At 42.5% G+C, this 19,049-nt stretch overlaps 1 long non-coding RNA gene across 3 annotated transcripts in view; it reads right to left on the minus strand.

Moving 5' to 3' along the window:
• LOC309974913 overlaps nucleotides 1–19,049 on the minus strand; it is a 400,558-nt gene that overhangs the window by 375,791 nt on the left and 5,718 nt on the right. For all 3 annotated transcript variants that reach the window (XR_014326932.1, XR_014326933.1, XR_014326934.1), the window contains exons 2-4: nucleotides 7,872–7,982; nucleotides 6,522–6,693; nucleotides 3,704–3,901 (exon numbers count right to left, since the gene is read on the minus strand). This is a non-coding gene — a long non-coding RNA (uncharacterized lncRNA). The remainder of the gene's footprint in view (nucleotides 1–3,703; nucleotides 3,902–6,521; nucleotides 6,694–7,871; nucleotides 7,983–19,049) is intronic.

Raw genomic sequence — 19,049 nt, forward strand, 5'->3', positions numbered from 1 at the left:
GAGAAACCCCTGCATAGGCTTTCAATGCTGCCTCCCTCCAGGTTGAGGAGGGAGGTGAATGTGTTCCTTTCTCCAGGAGAGAAAAGTTCAGTAAAATGTGTTCAATGCAAACACATGAGAGAATGCTCAACATCATAAATCATTAGAGAAATGCAAATCAAAACTACAGTGAGATATCATCTCACACCAGTCAGAATGGCCATCAACAAAAAATCTAGAAACAATAAATGCTGGAGAGGGTGTGGAGAAAAGGGAACACTCTTGCACTGCTGGTGGGAATGTGAATTGATACAGCCACTATGGAGAACAGTATGGAGGTTCCTTAAAAAACTACAAATAGAACTACCATATGACCCAGCAATCCCACTACTGGGCATATACCCTGAGAAAACCATAATTCAAAAAGATTCATGTACCAAAATGTTCATTGCAGCTCTATTTACAATAGCCAGGAGATGGAAACCACCTAAGTGTCCATCATCGGATGAATGTTTAAAGAAGATGTGGCACATATATGCAATGGAATATTACTCAGCCATAAAAAGAAATGAAATTGAGCTATTTGTAGTGAGGTGGATGGAGCTAGAGTCTGTCATACAGAGTGAAGTAAGTCAGAAAGAGAAAGACAAATACCGTATGCTAACACATATATATGGAATTTAAGTAAAAAAGAAAAAATGTCATGAAGAACCTAGGGGTAAGACAGGAATAAAGGCACAGACCTACTAGAGGATGGACTTGAGGATATGGGGAGGGGGAAGGGTAAGCTGTAACAAAGTGAGAGAGTGGCATGGACATATGTACACTACCAAACGTAAAATAGATAGCTAGTGGGAAGCAGCCGCATAGCACAGGGAGATCAGCTCGGTGCTTTGTGACCACCTAAAGGGGTAGGATAAGGAGGGTGGGAGGGAGGGAGACGCAAGAGGGAAGAGATATGGGAACATATGTATGTGTATAACTGATTCACTTTGTTATAAAGCAGAAACTAACACACCATTGTAAAGCAATTATACTCCAATGAAGATGTAAAAAAAAAAAAAAAAATGTGTTCAATGTTCCTGCCCTGGGAAGAGACTTACCACCCAAGGTTTTTATAAGCAGCTGGTCAGGAAGGCACCCTCTGCCCAGCAACAATGATAATTCCAAACTCCAAGAAGGAAAGCAGGTGTTCAGCATAATTCACATTGTTTGCACCGTCTAGGCAAAGTGGATCATTTTTATCAGTTAGGGAGTGGGTCAAGTGCCAAGTTCCCAGATGCCAGCCAAGTACCAACCCTGTAAAGCGGTCCTAATTAAGATAGTAGCCTCCAGCCTGCTATGTTCTCTCTTGTCTGCACAACTTGTCCCATCCTGAAATGCCTTCCATTCCTGTTCGTGTGGCTTTGTAGGGTAGAATAATGATACAGAAAAACTGGACATTGCCTCCACTTGAAGAACTGTCTCTGCTCTGTAGCACTTGAGGTCTATAAACGGTGTGTTTTATCATTGCATTAACTAAAACTGATATCTCCAGTAGGCTTAGAGCTGCCACAGACCAAAGGCTGTAATCATTTTAACCCAGGCATTTAAAATGAGAATGTGAGTTTAAAGGGAATTTTTATATGTTATAACAAATTTACTTTGAAGTCCTATCTAAAAAATATCTCAGACAGACAGATAAGTCCTGTATGAAAACTGGGACCGCCTTAAGGTCTGTGATAGTTTATGTAGGGAAACCTCTTTGGGGATGTGAAGTAAATGGTGGGTGTCCATTCAATTCAACAAATGTGTACTGAAGGCTTAATATGTGCCAGAGGATGTTCTTGGCGCAGGTGATTAGAGCAGTGAACAAAATAGGCAAAACTCCCTTACAACCATGAGCTTACAACCTAGAGTGAGTACAGAGACAAGCAACAGGACAAAGAAAGTGCTCTGTACCTCTTCTGGGCCAGCTGTGCTTCCTTCGTTCCTCCCCTGGTGGGAATGTGAGTTTCTGGAGCCTGAGTTGGGTTCAGGGACCAGGGAGCCCAACGCATGTGAGTGAATAGCCCCAGTCCTTCCTGGGAGAATATAGTCTGTGACAACAAAGGAACTGTAGGGGTGTATCTTCCTTGTCAATTCTGGCAGGACTGCCCTGCATGGAGCAAAGCTACAGGGAACTGAAGGAAGGAGGAAACATCACGACCAGATGCACTGTTTTCCTTCCAGGAGAGCTGCACACGTGTGTGCGGGCACCTACCATGGTGTGGGGTCTCTTCCCACTACTGAAATCTATCGGCAGCACTGCAGTTTTTATTATGCACTAGTGAAATTGCCCTATTATTCCTCTCTTCTCTTACCCTACATTTTAAAAAGTAGCTTAGTGATAGTTCACAGAAAGTGACCATTCAAAAGGCATCCAAAGCAGGTGTTTCAGAAGCCACTACTCTGGCTCCTGATGAAACCCTGCCCAGCAGTTGACAGCTGCACAGCACATTAAAAGAATGTATGATGCTTCAAGTGTCATGGCTTTATCTGAATCAGACAGAACAGAATAAATACCTTCACAGAAATAATGAAAATTTGTCTAGTCGCCAAGTTCAGTTGCTAATGCAGATATCTACACTCAGATATCGTTGTCTCACTTAAAAAATTCTCCCTGCTCTTTGTTGGAGTTAATTCTAAAAACAAGTCAACCCACTCCAGTTACGGCTGGTGCCCATATAGAAGCCAACCTGGAGGTTCAGTAAAAAGCCTTTGCAATGGCCCAATGCCCAACTGTTTAAAACACGGCATGAAAGTATTGCTTCCGACTTTAACAAATGAAAAATAAAAATGACAAGGTGCTTGTCTAGAAACCACGGATATCTGGATAATTCAATGACAGTTATTTCATCGTTGAGTCACGATCCCATTGAAAGCACCTATCATCAAGTGGTAAAATGTGTAATTCAATTGGCTGGAGCTCAACTATTTTTACTTGAACAATTTCTTCCAAAGATTGTGAAGTATCACTTTTCAAATACATTATAAAGCACTCCCCACATCATTTTCCCCATTCCATCACGATTTTCACGCGAGGGACCATGCCACGAAGGCACATGTCTGCACCATCTCGTTGGTAGTATCCTGGCAGGATTCCCTCACATCCCCATAGCTGTGTTTGCATCTAGGCTTCTGGGTGGCAGTGGCTGGGCCTGCATCAGCAAACCTATCAGAAGAGGAGCTCTAACTGAGGGGGAGAAAATGTTTCTTAGGCACCTGACAGCATGACTGTGAAGAGAGTTAAAATTATCAGCTCACACCAGCCTCTCAAACACTACAATATTTGGAACAAAAGCTCACAAGCACTGTGCACATAAGAAATCTGTTCCAACATGAGGCTTCATTGAAATACCCAGTTAGTAAGAGAAAGGAAGGCTATATGGACTAGGGTCAAGAGGAAATAATTCAAGTAAGCACAATTGGATCCATGTAGCTGAATGACATCATACAAGAGAACTGCTACATTGAAACTGTTTCCTTACAGACTAAGCCAGAGTATTTTGTAAGAATACATCTTCTCGATGGTTGAATGCCACCTGGTCTTATCACTTTAAACCACAGCCCCTTGCCATGGCCGCCCCGACCTTAAGGCCAATCACCAAATACTGCAGCCCCATCATGAAAGATACTTTGTTAAGCTATTAGGAAAGCAGTCACACATATTCATCTGGAGGAAGGGAAACAGGAGAGTGCTTACCTGACAGGAAGCTTTTCATCCTTTTCTTCTCTATCCACAATATTATCCTGACCCACTGTGACTTCACAAGCAGGAAGGTTTCAGCTGCCAGCACAGGGAAAGGCAGCACCAGCTCATGGGCTTCTTAGCGCAGCAGAAGGGTTGAAATGTCCTTTACAGAACTGTTGACAGTGCAGCTCTGGGTCACCCCAAAACCACCTGCAAAGACAGGGGGCCTGGGATTATTTGAGGCAGAACCTATGATCAATTAATTTTTAAGCAAAGAATTAAGGCATATAAGAGCAATAACACGTGAATCAAATGGCAGAAGAGCATTTCCTTAAAGTCTTCTGGAGTTGGTAATGACTTTGATTAATTCATTAACTTAGTTCTTAAAAAAATATTTATTTATGTATTTATTTGGCTGCACCGGGTCTCAGTTGCGGCATGCAGGATCTTCGTTGCAGCATGCAAACTCTTAGTTGTGGTATGTGGGATCTAGTTCCCTGACCAGGGATCGAAGCCGGGCCGCCTGCGTTGGGAGCCCAGAGTCTTAGCCACTGGACCACCAGGGGGGTCCCTCATTAACTTGGTTTTAAAGTCAGGATAGCAATCTATATTTGTCAAAGTGGCTCAGAGATGTTTTTGTAAAAGTTGGTGCAAAATGCTAGAACACAGACCTAATCATTATGGCTTCAGTGTAGCCCTTGTAGCAAGTGGACTTAATAGACAGACATAAAGGGTTTATATTAACCTAATAAAAATAATAAACATTTTGCGTCAACAGTATGAAATTCTGAATTGCAAGCTGGAATACCCATCATGATGCTAATTTTTGCTAAATATTTCAAGCTTGGTACAAGTAGAACTATATATTTTTTTAAAGCATTTGAGATAATTTCATTTCTTCTAAAAACAAAAACCTCTTCTTATGTGCTAGAATAAAAGTGTTTTTTAAAAATAGCAGTAATTTTTTTATTGATTTACAAGCAATACTGTCTTAGATGTGAACACACTAATTTTAGCATCAGACCTGCCAGGCAGTAATCTTTATAAAGTTGTCTTAGGGCAAACCTATTTGCAATGGAAGAAAAGAGTAAATTGTCAAAACACCAGCAGCTCAAATACGATAATTTCCCTCACCCTCCCTGGGGTTTTGTAAATAGATATTTAAATTTGTTTATACATAATAAACTTGGTGTACACATAATGTGTAGCAAGTCTCCAAAGATGGCGTCCCAGTATCCATGCCTCCCAATGTTCATGCCCTTTTATAGTCTCCCCTCCTTGAATCTGGTCTCACTTTTAATCAACAGAATGTAGCAGAAATGATGCTGAGGAACTCCTGTGGTTAGATAGTAAAAGGAAAGCCTGATTCTCTTGGAATGTTTGTTCTGAGCAATGCCAGCTCTCTCATGAGCAACTTAAGCACCTGAGGTCTATGGGTTATAAGGAAGCCCAAGACTGCCACGTGGCCACACGCCAGCCAATCCCAGCTCAGGCACCAGACATGGGAGTGAAGACACCATTGTGGTGTTTTGCAGCCCCAGCTACTACCCGACTGCAACTGCGTGAGAGATCTTAAGCAAACCCAGCTAAGCCCAGTCAACCTACAGAAACAGGAAAGATGATAAATTACTGTTTATGCCACTAAATTTTGGTGCTGTTTTTACACAGCAATAGATATCTGGAATACTGTATATGTAAAGGAGCAGTAAGCAACCAATTTAGATAGATAAGTATCCACATATTAGGGTTAGGAGCAACACACTCCTAATCTAAAACAATGACCCGCAGTTCTCACTGTGGGACATCTCCAAATTGCCTCCCAAAATATCAAGAATATTGTGCACGTTTAGAATAATCTTAGGGGCTTCCCTGGTGGCGCAGTGGTTGAGAGTCCGCCTGCCGATGCAGGGCACGCGGGTTCGTGCCCCGGTCCGGGAAGATCCCACATACCGCGGAGCGGCTGGGCCCGTGAGCCATGGCCGCTGAGCCTGCGCGTCCGGAGCCTGTGCTCCACAACGGGAGAGGCCACAACAGTGAGAGGCCCGCGTACCGCAAAAAAAAAAAAAAAAAAAAAAATCTTAAAACTGATTTTAGCTGTTGAGTTGGAAAAAGAAATATATAACATATAGCTCCTTATGAAGGGGACTCAATTAAAAGAAATCAAAAATATCTAAGACAGTTATAGTTGTAAATCAATCTTTTATTTTAAAAGATGGAGTCACCTATTTATAAATGATTCCTGCACAGAAAAGGTCCAGAAACAGACAGTCCTCCATTGTGATTCCCAGAGCCCAACTGTGGGCCGCACTCCTCGTGCCACCTGTCACCTAGGAGCTGAATCAGAATCGCAGTGTACCAAGATCTCCAGGTGATTCGTATACTCATTAGGTCTAGATTGGTGGCTCCCAAACTAGCTTGCATATAAAAATCATCCAGGAATCTTAATTCCAAAATCCAGGCCCTAAGGCCACAGGCCTTGATGGTCTTGAAGCCCACCAGGTAAGTTCAGGTGCAGCCATGCCTGAGAGCCACCGGCCCCTCTAGGTAGAGCACTGGTTCTCAAACTCGGCCACATAGTAGAATCACCTGGGGAGCATCAAAACCCACTAATGTCTGTTTCTACCCTCATGTAACTGGTCTCAGGTGTTACCTGGGCATTGGGAGGTTTTAAAAATTCTCCAAGTGTTTCTCATGTGCTGCAGACCCAGAGCCTGGAACAGAGGTTCAAAATGGTAGCTGAACGTGCACCACTCTTTCAGGAAGACGGTTTGGAAGTCAGGGAGCATTAATAAAAATGAACAGTTGGCCTCACAGTTTTCAGCTCACTCACCAGGTATCCTGACTGCATCAAGCTTGCTGAAGTTCAGGTCTGCCAAGTCTTGTGCATCCCCATGGGCCCTCCTGGCACTTTCCTCCGGCATATTTCTCTGCTCTTCTGTTGGGCTCTCTTTCAAGTGATTAATAATGTGCATCTGCTCAACATTAGGAGCAAATATCTTCACCTTCAAAAATAGAAATAAAAACAAATGATGTCATTACCTCTATGAAAACAATCAAGCAAATCAATCTCAGATCCTAAACCAGAAAGGAAAGTCAGAAAACTACTAAGTAATTCTGTGTGTCTTCACGGCCAACACCAACTGCAAATATTAAAGGTCAACTGCAAGGGAGAAATTGCAGGGGATTTCTAGAGGGAAAAAAAAATAGAGCTATAAATTAGCTTCCAGAAAGGAAGCCGAACAGAAAGAGGTTGGTTGCCTGTATTGTGTGTGAGTGTGTGTGTGTAGTTAAAGCGTATATATATGCTTTTTTAAAAAATTAATTCATTTATTTTTGGCTGTGTTGGGTCTTCGTTTCTGTGCGAGGGCTTTCTCCAGTTGCGGCGAGCAGAGGCCGCTCTTTATCATGGTGCATGGGCCTCTCACTGTCACGGCCTCTCCCTTTGTGGAGCACAGGCTCCAGACGCGCAGGCTCAGTAGTTGTGGCTCACTGGCTTAGTTGCTCCGCGGCATGTGGGATCTTCCCAGACCAGGGCTTGAACCCGTGTCCCCTGCATTGGCAGGCAGACTCTCAACAACTGCGCCACCAGGGAAGCCCTACGTTTTTTAAACAGATGGATGAAAATATCCAATTTGACAGACAGGAACATATAGGGCTGCAAAACATGGGAGAATTGATTAAATCAGCCCTTGAAATATTTCCAAAGCAGTGATTCTAAACCCTGGCTGCATATTAGAATCCCCTGGGGTGTTTGAGGCCAAATAGACCATTTACATGGGAATCTTTGGGAGTAAAGCACTAGCCTGGGCAATGGTATGTCTTAAACCTCCCCAGGTGATTCCATCATTTGCCAGGTTGGCAATCCAGGATCTAAAGCAAGTGAGATATAAAACTCACAACCTCAGGGCTCTGAGTTAAAATCCCAGGGCTTTTAATACCAAGAGCCCAAAGCAGATTTGGAAGTTCTCACTTGCCCCACTTCTATCCAACTAGCCTCACCAAACTCTGGATTAACACCCACCCTGGCCTGCCATTAGAAACGCTTGGACGGGGAGGGAATCACTGCAGTTCCCTTGCCCCCAACCCTTAAGTCCTGCAGGGGCACTGATGTGGGGAGACATGAGAATTTGGAGGTTCAGGGCAGGCATCTGTATACTGGGGGACAGCCTTTGAGTCATACCTTCTTCACTGCCTTCTTCTCTACTCTCAAGCTTGAGGTCCAGTTCTTCTGGAGGTGGACAGGGCTGGTCTGAGTCAAATGTCCCCTGACTCTGAGAAGGCATCACTAGGGCTAGAAAGCATAAGGTCATGAGTCTCAGCCTTCTGTTACTAAACTTTGTATTTGATTAAAATTTATATTAACATTCTAAACATGCTCTCTGCTCCATAGTTTTGTTTTTACAAAATTGAGTAATATCTCCTACCTTTGATATATGTGAGAGAGATTCTAAACACATACATATCCCATTATTTGTGAAAAGACTTAGAACATTCTGAAGGGAAAGACAGATGCAAACAAACATGAAGTGGTTTTTAAACCAATAATTCTGGAAACAGATTGGCCTGCAGTTGCTTCATGGAATTAATTGGATCCACCAGCCCAAGGTGGAGGTGAAGGTCAAACATACTTCTACCACTAGGGTGTCCCTTGGACCCTTTAACAACATGTTGCATTGTAATCAAGAGTAAACAAGTCCCCAAAACCAAACAACCCAATCCAAAAATGGGAAGAAGACCTAAGTAGACATTTCTCCAAAGCAGACATACAGATGGCCAAATGGCACATGGAAAGATGTTTGACATCACTAATTATTAGAGAAATGCAAATCAAAACTACAATGGGGTATCACCTCACACCAGTCAGAATGGCCATCATTAAAAAGTCTACAGAGAAAGCTTCAAAATGGAGGAGTAAGACGTGGAGACCACCTTCCTCCCCACAGCTACATCAAAAATACATCTAAATGTGGAACAGCTCCTACAGAACACCTACTGAACGCTGGCAGAAGACCTCAGACCTCCCAAAAGGCAAGAAACTCCCTCACGTACCTGCGTAGGGCAAAAGCAAAAAGGAAAAACAGAGACAAAAGAATAGGGACGGCACCTGCACCAGTGGGAGGGAGCTGTGAAGGAGGAAAGGTTTCCACACACTAGGAAGCCCCTTCGCGGGCGGAGACTGCGGGTGGCGGAGGGGTAAGCTTCGGAGCCACGGAGGACACCACAACAATAGGGGTGTAGAGGGCAAAGCACAGAGATTCCCGCACAGAAGATCGGTGCCGACCAGCACTCACCAGACCGAGAGGCTTGTTTGCTCACCCGCGGGGCCGGGCTTGGGGTGGGGGGGTGGGGGGGCGGTGCTGGGAGCTGAGGCTCGGGCTTCGGAGGTCAGATCCCAGGAAGAGGACTGGCGGCGTGAACACAGCCTGAAGGGGGCTAGTACGCCACAGCTAGCCGGGAGGGAGTCCAGGAAAAAGTCTGGAACTGCCTAAGAGGCAAGAGACCATTGTTTTGGAGTGTGCAAAGAGAGGGGATTCAGAGCACCGCTGCGAGCCATGGCTATCAGCGCAGACAACAGAGACGGGCATGAGACGCTAAGGCTGCTGCTGCAGCCACCAAGAAGCCTGTGTGAAACACAGGTCACTATCCACACCTCCCCTCCCGGGAGCATGTGCAGCCCGCCACTGCCAGGGTCCCATGATCCAGGAACAACTTCCCGGGAGAACACACGGCACGCCTCAGGCTGGTGCGACGTCATGCCGGCCTCTGCAGCTATAGGCTCGCCCCGTATTCCGTACCCCTCCCTCCGCCCGGCCTGAGTGAGCCAGAGCCCCCGAAGCAGCTGCTCCTTTAACCCCGTCCTGTCTGCGTGAAAAACAGACGCCCTCAGGCGACCTACAAACGGACGCAGGGTCAAATACAAAGCTGAACCCCAGGAGCTGTGAGAACAAAGAAGAGAAAGGGAAATCTCTCCCAGCAGCCTCAGGAGCAGCGGATTAAAGCTCCACAATCAACTTGATGTACCTGCATCTGTGGAATACCTGAGTAGACAACAAATCATCCCAAAATTGAGGCGGTGGACTTTGGGAGCAACTGTAGACGTGGGGTTTGCTTTCTGCCTCTAATGTTTTCCTGGTTTTATGTTTATCTTAGTATAGTTAGAGCTTATTCACACTGGTAGATTTGTTTATTGATTTGGTTGCTCTCTTCCTTTTTTTTTTATATGTATGTATTTTTTTCTTTTTCTCCCTTTGTGCGTGTGTATGTGTATGCTTCCTTGTGTAATTTTGTCTGTATAGCTTTGCTATTACCATTTGTCCTAGGGTTCTCTCTGTCCGTGTTTTTTGTTTGTTTTTAGTATAATTCTTAGCACTTTTTATCATTGGTGGATTTGTTTTGGTTTGGTTGCTGTCTTTCTTTTATTTCTTATTACTTTCTTATTGTTAATTATTTTCTTATTTTTTTAAATTATTTTATTTTTTTCTTTCTTTCTTTCTTTTTCCTCCCTTTTCTTCTGAGCCATGTGGCTGACACAGCCTTGGTGCTCCAGCTGGGTGTCAGGCCTGAGCCTCTGAGGTGGGAGAGCCGAGTTCAGGACACTGGTCCACCAGAGACCTCCCGGCTCCACATAATATCAAATGGCGAAAGCTCTCCCAGAGATCTCCATATCAACACTAAGACCCAGCTCCACTCAACAACCAGCAAGCTACAGTGCTGGACACCCTATGGCAAACAACTAGCAAGACAGGAACACAACCCCACCCATTAGCAGAGATGCTGCCTAAGACAATAATAAGTTCACAGACACCCAAAAACACAGCACTAGACACGGTACTGCCCACCAAAAAGACAAGATTCAGCCTCATCCAGCAGAACACAGGCACCAGTCCCCTCCATCAGGAAGCCTACACAACCCACTGAACCAACCTTACCCACTGGGGGCAGATACCAAAAACAACGGCAACTATGAACCTGCAACCTGCAGAAAGGAGACTCCAAACACAGTAAGTTTAACAAAATGAGAAGACAGAGAAGTACACAGCAGACGAAGGAGCATGGTAAAAACCCACCAGACCAAATAAATGAATAGGAAACAGTGGGTCTACCTGAAAAAGAATTCAGAGTAATGATAGTAAAGATGATCCAACATCTTGGAAATAGAATGGAGAAAATACAAGAAATGTTTAACAAGGACCTAGAAGAACTAAAGAGCAAACAAACAATGATGAACAACACAATAAATGAAATTAAAAATTCTCTAGGGCTTCCCTGGTGGCGCAGTGGTTGAGAGTCCGCCTGTCGATGCAGGGGACATGGGTTCGTGACCCGGTCTGGGAGGATGCCACATGCTGTGGAGTGGCTAGGCCCATGAGCCATGGCCGCTGAGCCTGTGCCTCTGGAGCCTGTGCTCCACAACGGGAGAGGCCACAACAGTGAGAGGCCTGCATACCATAAAAAAAAAAAAAATTCTCTAGAAGGAATAAATAGCAGAATAACTGAGGCAGAGGAACGGATAAGTGACCTGGAAAATAAAATAGTGGAAATGACTACTACAGAGCAGAATAAAGAAAAAAGAATGAAAAGAATTGAGGACAGTCTAAGAGACCTCTGGGACAACATTAAACGCACCAACATTCGAATTATAGGGGTCCCAGAAGAAGAAGAGAAAAAGAAAGGGTCTGAGAAAATATTTGAAGAGATTATAGTTGAAAACTTCCCTAATATGGGAAAGGAAATTGTCAATCAAGTCCAGGAAGCACAGAGAGTCCCATACAGGATAAATCCAAGGAAAAACACACCAAAACACATATTAATCAAACTATCAAAAATTAAATAAAGAGAAAAAAAATTAAAAGCAGCAAGGGAAAAGCAACAAATAACATACAAGGGAATCCCCATAAGGTTAACAGCTGATCTTTCAGCAGAAACTCTGCAAGCCAGAAGGGAGTGGCAGGACAGATTTAAAGTGATGAGAAAGAAAAACCTACAACCAAGATTACTCTAACCAGTAAGAATTTCATTCATATTTCATGGAGAACTTAAAACCTTTACAGACAAGCAAAACCTAAGAGAATTCAGCACCACCAAACCAGCTTTACAACAAATACTAAAGGAACATCTCTAGGCAGGAAACACAGGAGAAAGAAAAGACCTACAATAACAAACTCAAAACTAAGAAAGTAAGAAAATGGTAATAGGAACACACATATCGATAACCACCTTATATGTAAATGGATTAAATGCTCTAACCAAAAGGCACAGATTGGCTGAATGGATACAAAAGGAAGACCCATATATATGCTGTCTACAAGAGACCCACTTCAGACCTAGGGACACATACAGACTGAAAGTGAGGGGATGGAAAAAGATATTCCATGCAAATGGAAATCAAAAGAAAGCTGGAGTAGCAATTTTCATATCAGACAAAATAGACTTTAAAATAAAGACTATTACAAGACACAAAGAAGGACACTACATAATGATCAAGGGATCAATCCAAGATGAAGATATAACAATTGCAAATATTTACGCACCCAACATAGAAGCACCTCAGTACTTAAGGCAAATGCTAACAGCCATAAAAGGGGAAATCGACAGTAACACAATCATAGTAGGGGACTTTAGCACCCCACTTTCACCAATGGAAAGATCATTCAAAATGAAAATAAATAAGGAAACACAAGCTTTAAATGATACATTAAACAGATGGACTTAATTGGTATTTATAGGACATACAATCCAAAAACAACAGAATACACTTTGTTGTCAAGTGCTCATGGAACATTCTCCAGGATAGATCATATCTTGGGTCACAAATCAAGCCTTGGTAAATTTAAGAACATTGAAATTGTATCAAGTATCTTTTCCGACCACAACACTATAAGACTAGATATCAATTATAGGAAAAAATCTGTAAAAAATACAAACACATGGAGGCTAAACAATACACTACTAAATAACCAAGAGATCAATGAAGAAATCAAGGAGGAAATCAAAAAATACCTAGAAACAAATAATGAAAACAGGGTGACCCAAAACCTAGGGGATGCAGCAAGAGCAGTTCTAAGAGGGAAGTTTATAGCAATACAATCCTACCTCAAGAAACAAGAAACATCTCAAATAAACAACCTAACCTTACACCTAAAGCAATTAGAGAAAGAAGAACAAAACAAACCCAAAGTTAGCAGAAAGAAAGAAATCATAAAGATCAGATCAGAAATAAATGAAAAAGAAAGGAAGGAAATGAGAGCTAAAATCAATAAAACTAAAAGCTGGTTCTTTGAGAAGATAAACAGAATTGGTAAACCACTAGCCAGACTCATCAGGAAGAAAAGGGAGAAGACTCAAATCAATAGAATTAGATATGAAAAAGTAGAAGTAACAACTGACACTGGAGAAATACAAAAGATCATGAGAGATTACCATATGATAATCTCAATAGATGCAGAAAAAGCTTTTGACAAAATTCAACACCCATTTATGATAAAAACTCTCCAGAAAGTAGGCATAGACGGAACTTACCTCAACATAATAAAGGTCATATATGACAAACCCACAGCCAACATCATTCTCAATGGTGAAAAACTGAAACCATTTCCTCTAAGATCAGGAACAAGACAAGGTTGCCCACTCTCACCACTATTATTCAACAGAGTTTTGGAAGTTTTAGCCACAGCAATCAGAGAAGAAAAAGAAATAAAAGGAATCCAAATCAGAAAAGAAGAAGTAAAACTGTCACTGTTTCCAGATGACATGATACTATACATAGAGAATTCCAAAGATGCTACCAGGAAACTACTAGAGCTATGAATTTGGTAAAGTAGCAGGATACAAAGTTAATGCACACAAATCTCTTGCATTCCTATAAACTAATGATGAAAAATCTGAAAGAGAAATTAAGGAAACACTCCCATTTACCTCTGCAACAAAAAAAATAAAATACCTAGGATTAAACCTACCAAAGGAGAAAAAAGACCTGTATGCAGAAAACTATAAGACACTGATGAAAGAAATTAAACATGATACAAACAGATGGAGAGATATACCATGTTCTTGGATTGGAAGAATCAACATTGTGAAAATGACTATACTACCCAAAGCAATCCACAGATTCAATGCAATCCCTATCAAACTACCAATGGCATTTTCACAGAACTAGAACAAAAAATTTCACAATGTGTATGGAAACACAAAAGAACCCAAATAGCCAAAGCAATCGTGAGAAAAAAAAACAGAGCTGGCGGAAACAGGCTCCCAGACTTCAGACTCTACTACAAAGCTACAGTAATCAAGATGGTATGGTACTGGACAAAAACAGAAATATACATCAATGGAACAGGATAGAAAGCCCAGAGATAAACCCACACACATATGGTCACCGTATTTTTGATAAAGGAGGCAAGAATATACAATGGAGAAAAGACAGTCTCTTCAATAAGTGGTGCTGGGAAAACTGGAGAGCTATATGTAAAAGAATGAAATTAGAACACTCCCTAACTCCATACACAAAAATAAACTCGAAATGGATTAAAGACCTAAATGTAAGACCAGACACCATAAAACTCTTAGAGGAAAATATAGGCAAAACACTCTATGACATAAATCACAGCAAGATCCTTTTTGACCCACCTCCTAGAGAAATAGAAATAAAAACAAAAAGCAACAAATGGGACCTAATGCAACTTAGAAGCTTTTGCACAGCAAAGGAAACCATAAACAAGATGAAAAAACAACCCTCAGGATGGGAGAAAATATTTGCAAATGAAGCAACTGACAAAGGATTAATCTCCAATATATACACGCAGCGCATGCAGCTCAATATCAAAAAAAACAAACAACCTAATCCAAAATGGGCAGAAGACCTAAATAGACATTTCTCCAAAGAAGATATACAGATTGCCAACAAACACATGAAAGGATGCTCAACATCACTAATTACTAGATAAATGCAAATCAAAACTACAATGAGGTATCACCTCACACCAGTTAGAATGGCCATCATCTAAAAATCCACAAACAATAAATGCTGGAGATGGTGTAGAGAAGAGGGAACCCTCTTGCACTCTTGGTGGGAATGTAAATTGATACAGCCACTATGGAGAACAGTATGGAGGTTCCTTAAAAAACTAAAAATAGAACTGCCATATGACCCAGCAATCCCACTACTGGGCATATACCCTGAGAAAACCATAATTCAAAAAGAGTCATGTACCAAAATGTTCATTGCAGCTCTATTTACAATAGCCAGGACATGGAAGCAACCTAAGTGTCCATTGACAGATGAATGATAAAGAAGATGTGGCACATATATACAATGGAATATACTCAGCCATAAAAAGAAACGAAGCTGAGTTATTTGTATTGAGGTGGATGGAACTAGAGACTGTCATACAGAGTGAAGTAAGTCAGAAAAAGAAAAACAAATACCGTGTACTAACACATATATATGGAATCTAAAAAAAAAAAAAAAAGGTTCTGAAGAACATAGGGGCAGGACAGGAATAAAGACGCAGACGTAGAAAATGGACTTGAGGACATGAGGAAGGGGAAAGGGAAGCTGGGATGAAGTGAGAGAATGGCATGGACATACATACACTACCAAATATAAAAAAGACAGCTACTGGGAAGCAGACACATAGCACAGGGAGATCAACTCTGTGCTTTGTGTCCACCTAGAGGGGTGGGATAAGGAGGGTGGGAGGGAGACACAAAAGGGAGGGGATATGGGGATATATGTATACACATAGCCGATTCACTTTGTTATACAGCAGAAACTAACACACCATTGTAAAGCGATTATACTCCAATAAAGATGTTAAAAAAAAAAAAAGCCTACAAACAACATGCTAGAGAGGGTGTAGAGAAAAGGAACCCTCCTACACTGGTGGTGAGAATGTAAGTTGGTACAGCTACTGTGGAAAACAGTATGAAGCTTCCTCAGAAAACTAAAAATAGAATTACCATATGATCCAGCAACCCACTCCTGGTCATATATCTGCACAAAACTATAATTCAAAAAGGTATATGCACCCCTATGTTTATAGCAGCACTATTCACAATAGCCAAACCATGGAAACAACCTAAATGTCCATCAATAGTTGAATGGATAAAGAAGATGTGGTACACACATGCAATGGAATACTACTCAGCTACAAAAAAGAACAAAATAATGCCATTTGTGGCAACATGGGTGCAACTAGAGATTATCATACTAAGTGAAGTCATAAAGAAAAAGACAACTTCCATATGATATCACTTATATGTGGAATCTAAAATGACACAAATGAACCTGTCTATGAAGCAGAAACAGAATCATGGACATAGAAAACAGACTGGTGGTTGCCAAGGGGGGAGGCTTGGGGAAGGGATGGAGTGGGGGTTTGGGGTTAGCAGATGTGAGCTTTTATATATAGGATGGATAAACAACAAGGTCCTACTGTATAGCACAGAGAACTGTATGAAATATCCTATGATAAACCATAATGGAAAAGAATATTTTTTAAAAAGAATGTATATATATGTATAACAGAATCACTTTGCTGTACAGCAATAATTAACACAACACTGTAAATCAACTATACTTCAATAAAAAACGAGTAAACAAGTCCCTCTACTTCTGAGGAACTTCACCTCAAGGACAGACACCTGGCTTCATTAAACAACAGCAACAACCCAGAGCTGGTAGGACGTTGCCCTCCACCCTCTAGGAAGTCAATAACACCCTGTTGAACAAATGAATGAATAACAGCCACATAAATTTTAATACCCTTGAAGGCAAATAGGTGCTAGGTTTAAATGGTTTCTTTTCCTAAGTTTTAGAAGCAAGAGACCTGTTTTCTAAAAGGAGGAGCTTTGTCACTACCTAGTAATGACTTTAAGCAAGTCATTTTTCCTCCTGGGGAAACTCAGTGAGTTCCTCATGAATAGACATGTTCTCTGACTTCAAACTTCAAGTCTTGCAGTCAAAAAAATGAATGGGTAGCATATCTTAAACTATTATTTAAAAGAATGGTGTAGCCACTGTGGAAATCAGTATGGTGGTTCCTCAAAAAGTTAAACATAGGATTGCCGTATGATCCAATGATTCCACATATAGGTATGTACCCAAAAGAATTAAAAGAAGGTACTCAGCAGATACTTGTACACCAATGTTCATAGCAGCATTATTCACTATAGCCAAAAGATAAAAACAACCCAAATGTCTTGGACAGGTGAACAGATCAATTAATGTGATATATGCATACAGTGGGATATTATTCATCATTAAAAAGGAATGAAATTCTGATACACACTACAACCTGGATGAGCCTTGAAGACATTGTGCTAAGTGAAATAAGCCAGCCACAAAAGGACAAATATTGTATGATTCCATTTACATGAGGTACCTAGAGTAGTCAAATCCATGGAGACAGAAAGTAGAGTAGAGGTTAGCAGAGGCTGGGAGAGGGGGTAATGGGGAATTATTGTTCAATGGTAAGATTCCGCACCCAACTCCAGCCTGTCCAGGTTTTCTCCACCTGAACTGACAAGCAATTTTCATAACACCTGCTGGGTGTCCTACAATTCAACTCAATTCTGACACTATCTACCTGGAGATAGCGTCAGATCCCACAGGGTAAGGACTCACCCTACAACACTGCCCCAACTTCAGACACTAGTCTCAAGTCCAGGTTGTCACCTGTGCTTCTGACCAACCAGCTATAGATCAGAGACTCCAATGACCGCCCCCCACCCCGGATTTGATTAATGTGCTAGAGCAGCTCACAGAACTCGGAGAAACATTTTACTTCCTAGATGACCAGTTTATTATAAAAAGATATAACTCAGGAACAGCCAGACAGAAGAGAAGCGTAGGGCAAGGTATGGGAAAGGGTGTAGACTTTCCAAGCACTCTCTGAACCTTCCAATCTTCCCAAATTGCCACGTGTTCACCAACCCAGAAGCTCTCCCAACCCTGTCCTTCTGGGTATTTAAGGAGGCGTCATTTATAGGCATGATTGATTAAAACACTGGTCATTGACAATTGAGTCAACTTCCAGCCTTCTCCTCTAACGTGGACATCAGGGTATGTGGGACAGGAAGTTCCAATCCTCTAATCATCTGGTTCGTTCCCCTGGCAACCAGTCCCCTTAGGTGCATCCAAAAGTCACCTTATAAACATAACAAAAGACAACTTTAAAGTTCACTTCACTTAGGAAATTCCTTGGGTTTTATGTGCTTTGAGCCAGAAACCGGAGGATGACCATATGTATATTTATAAAAAACCACAATATCAAAAACGCGTACAGAGTTTCAGTTTGCCATGATGAAAATGTTCTGGAAATGGATAGTGGTATGGTGGTACAGCACTGTGGATGTACTTAATGGCACTGAATTGCACACTTAAAAATGCTTAAGATGGGGTTTCCCTGATGGCGCAGAGGTTGAGAGTCCACCTGCCGATGCAGGGGACACGGGTTCTTGCCCCGGTCCGGGAAGATCCCACATGCCGCAGAGCGGCTGGGCCCGTGAGCCATGGCCGCTGAGCCTGCGCGTCCGGAGCCTGTGCTCCGCAACGGGAGAGGCCACAACAGTGAAAGGCCCGCATACTGCCAAAAAAAAAAAAAAAAAAAAAATGCTTAAGATGATAAAATTTGTTATGTATTTTTTACTGCAAGAAAACCCAAACCAAACCAGAAACACGCTGTTGGCATGGGCAACCACGTGGAGGTGCCTGTCAGGCTGCTGCAAATGAAGGACGGGCCTCTTAGGCTGAAGCCCTGCCTTCACACTAGGATGGTTAACATTCCCAGGGGGCCCGCTTTTCTTTGTCTAAAGCGCAGTTCAGTAGCTGGCGTCCGAGTGGAGGGGACAAAGGGGGAGAGCTGAATACAGTTCAAAATTAGAAAGAAGTAAACCGCACGAAAGGAAAAAGTCCTCGGATGCGTCTGCCCCGCAACTCCTCAGAGGGAAAGCGCGCCCTCCTCCTGCCCTCGGGCTGTCCTGACCTTGCCCTGGTGCCTCAGGTGCACCAGCCCCGCCAAAGTTTGATGGGTTGCCATAGAAACGGGCTGCCAGGGCTGCCATAGAAACGCCACATCCGCCAGGATGAAGGTGGGACAGCTGAGCCTTGCTGCGTGATGGGACTGCAGCGGGCTGCACTCGATCGCCGCCTGGCGGCGGATTGGCCTCGCGCACAGCCTGATGGAGAGGGTGTTGGCCAGGGGTCACCAGTCAGGCGGGAGAGAGAGCGCGCCTGATGAAACTGCACATCCGGACTAGGGGAAGCTGCAGCTATTGTCCTTTGTGCTGGCAAGGAAGAAAAGGTGTGCCAGGCAGCCGTAACCCAGATTTTATTAACCAGAATGTTTCATTTCAAAAT

The sequence above is a fragment of the Leucopleurus acutus genome, assembly GCF_964270905.1.
Source record: "Leucopleurus acutus genome assembly, chromosome: 18".
NCBI classification, from domain to species: Eukaryota; Metazoa; Chordata; class Mammalia; order Artiodactyla; family Delphinidae; genus Leucopleurus; species Leucopleurus acutus.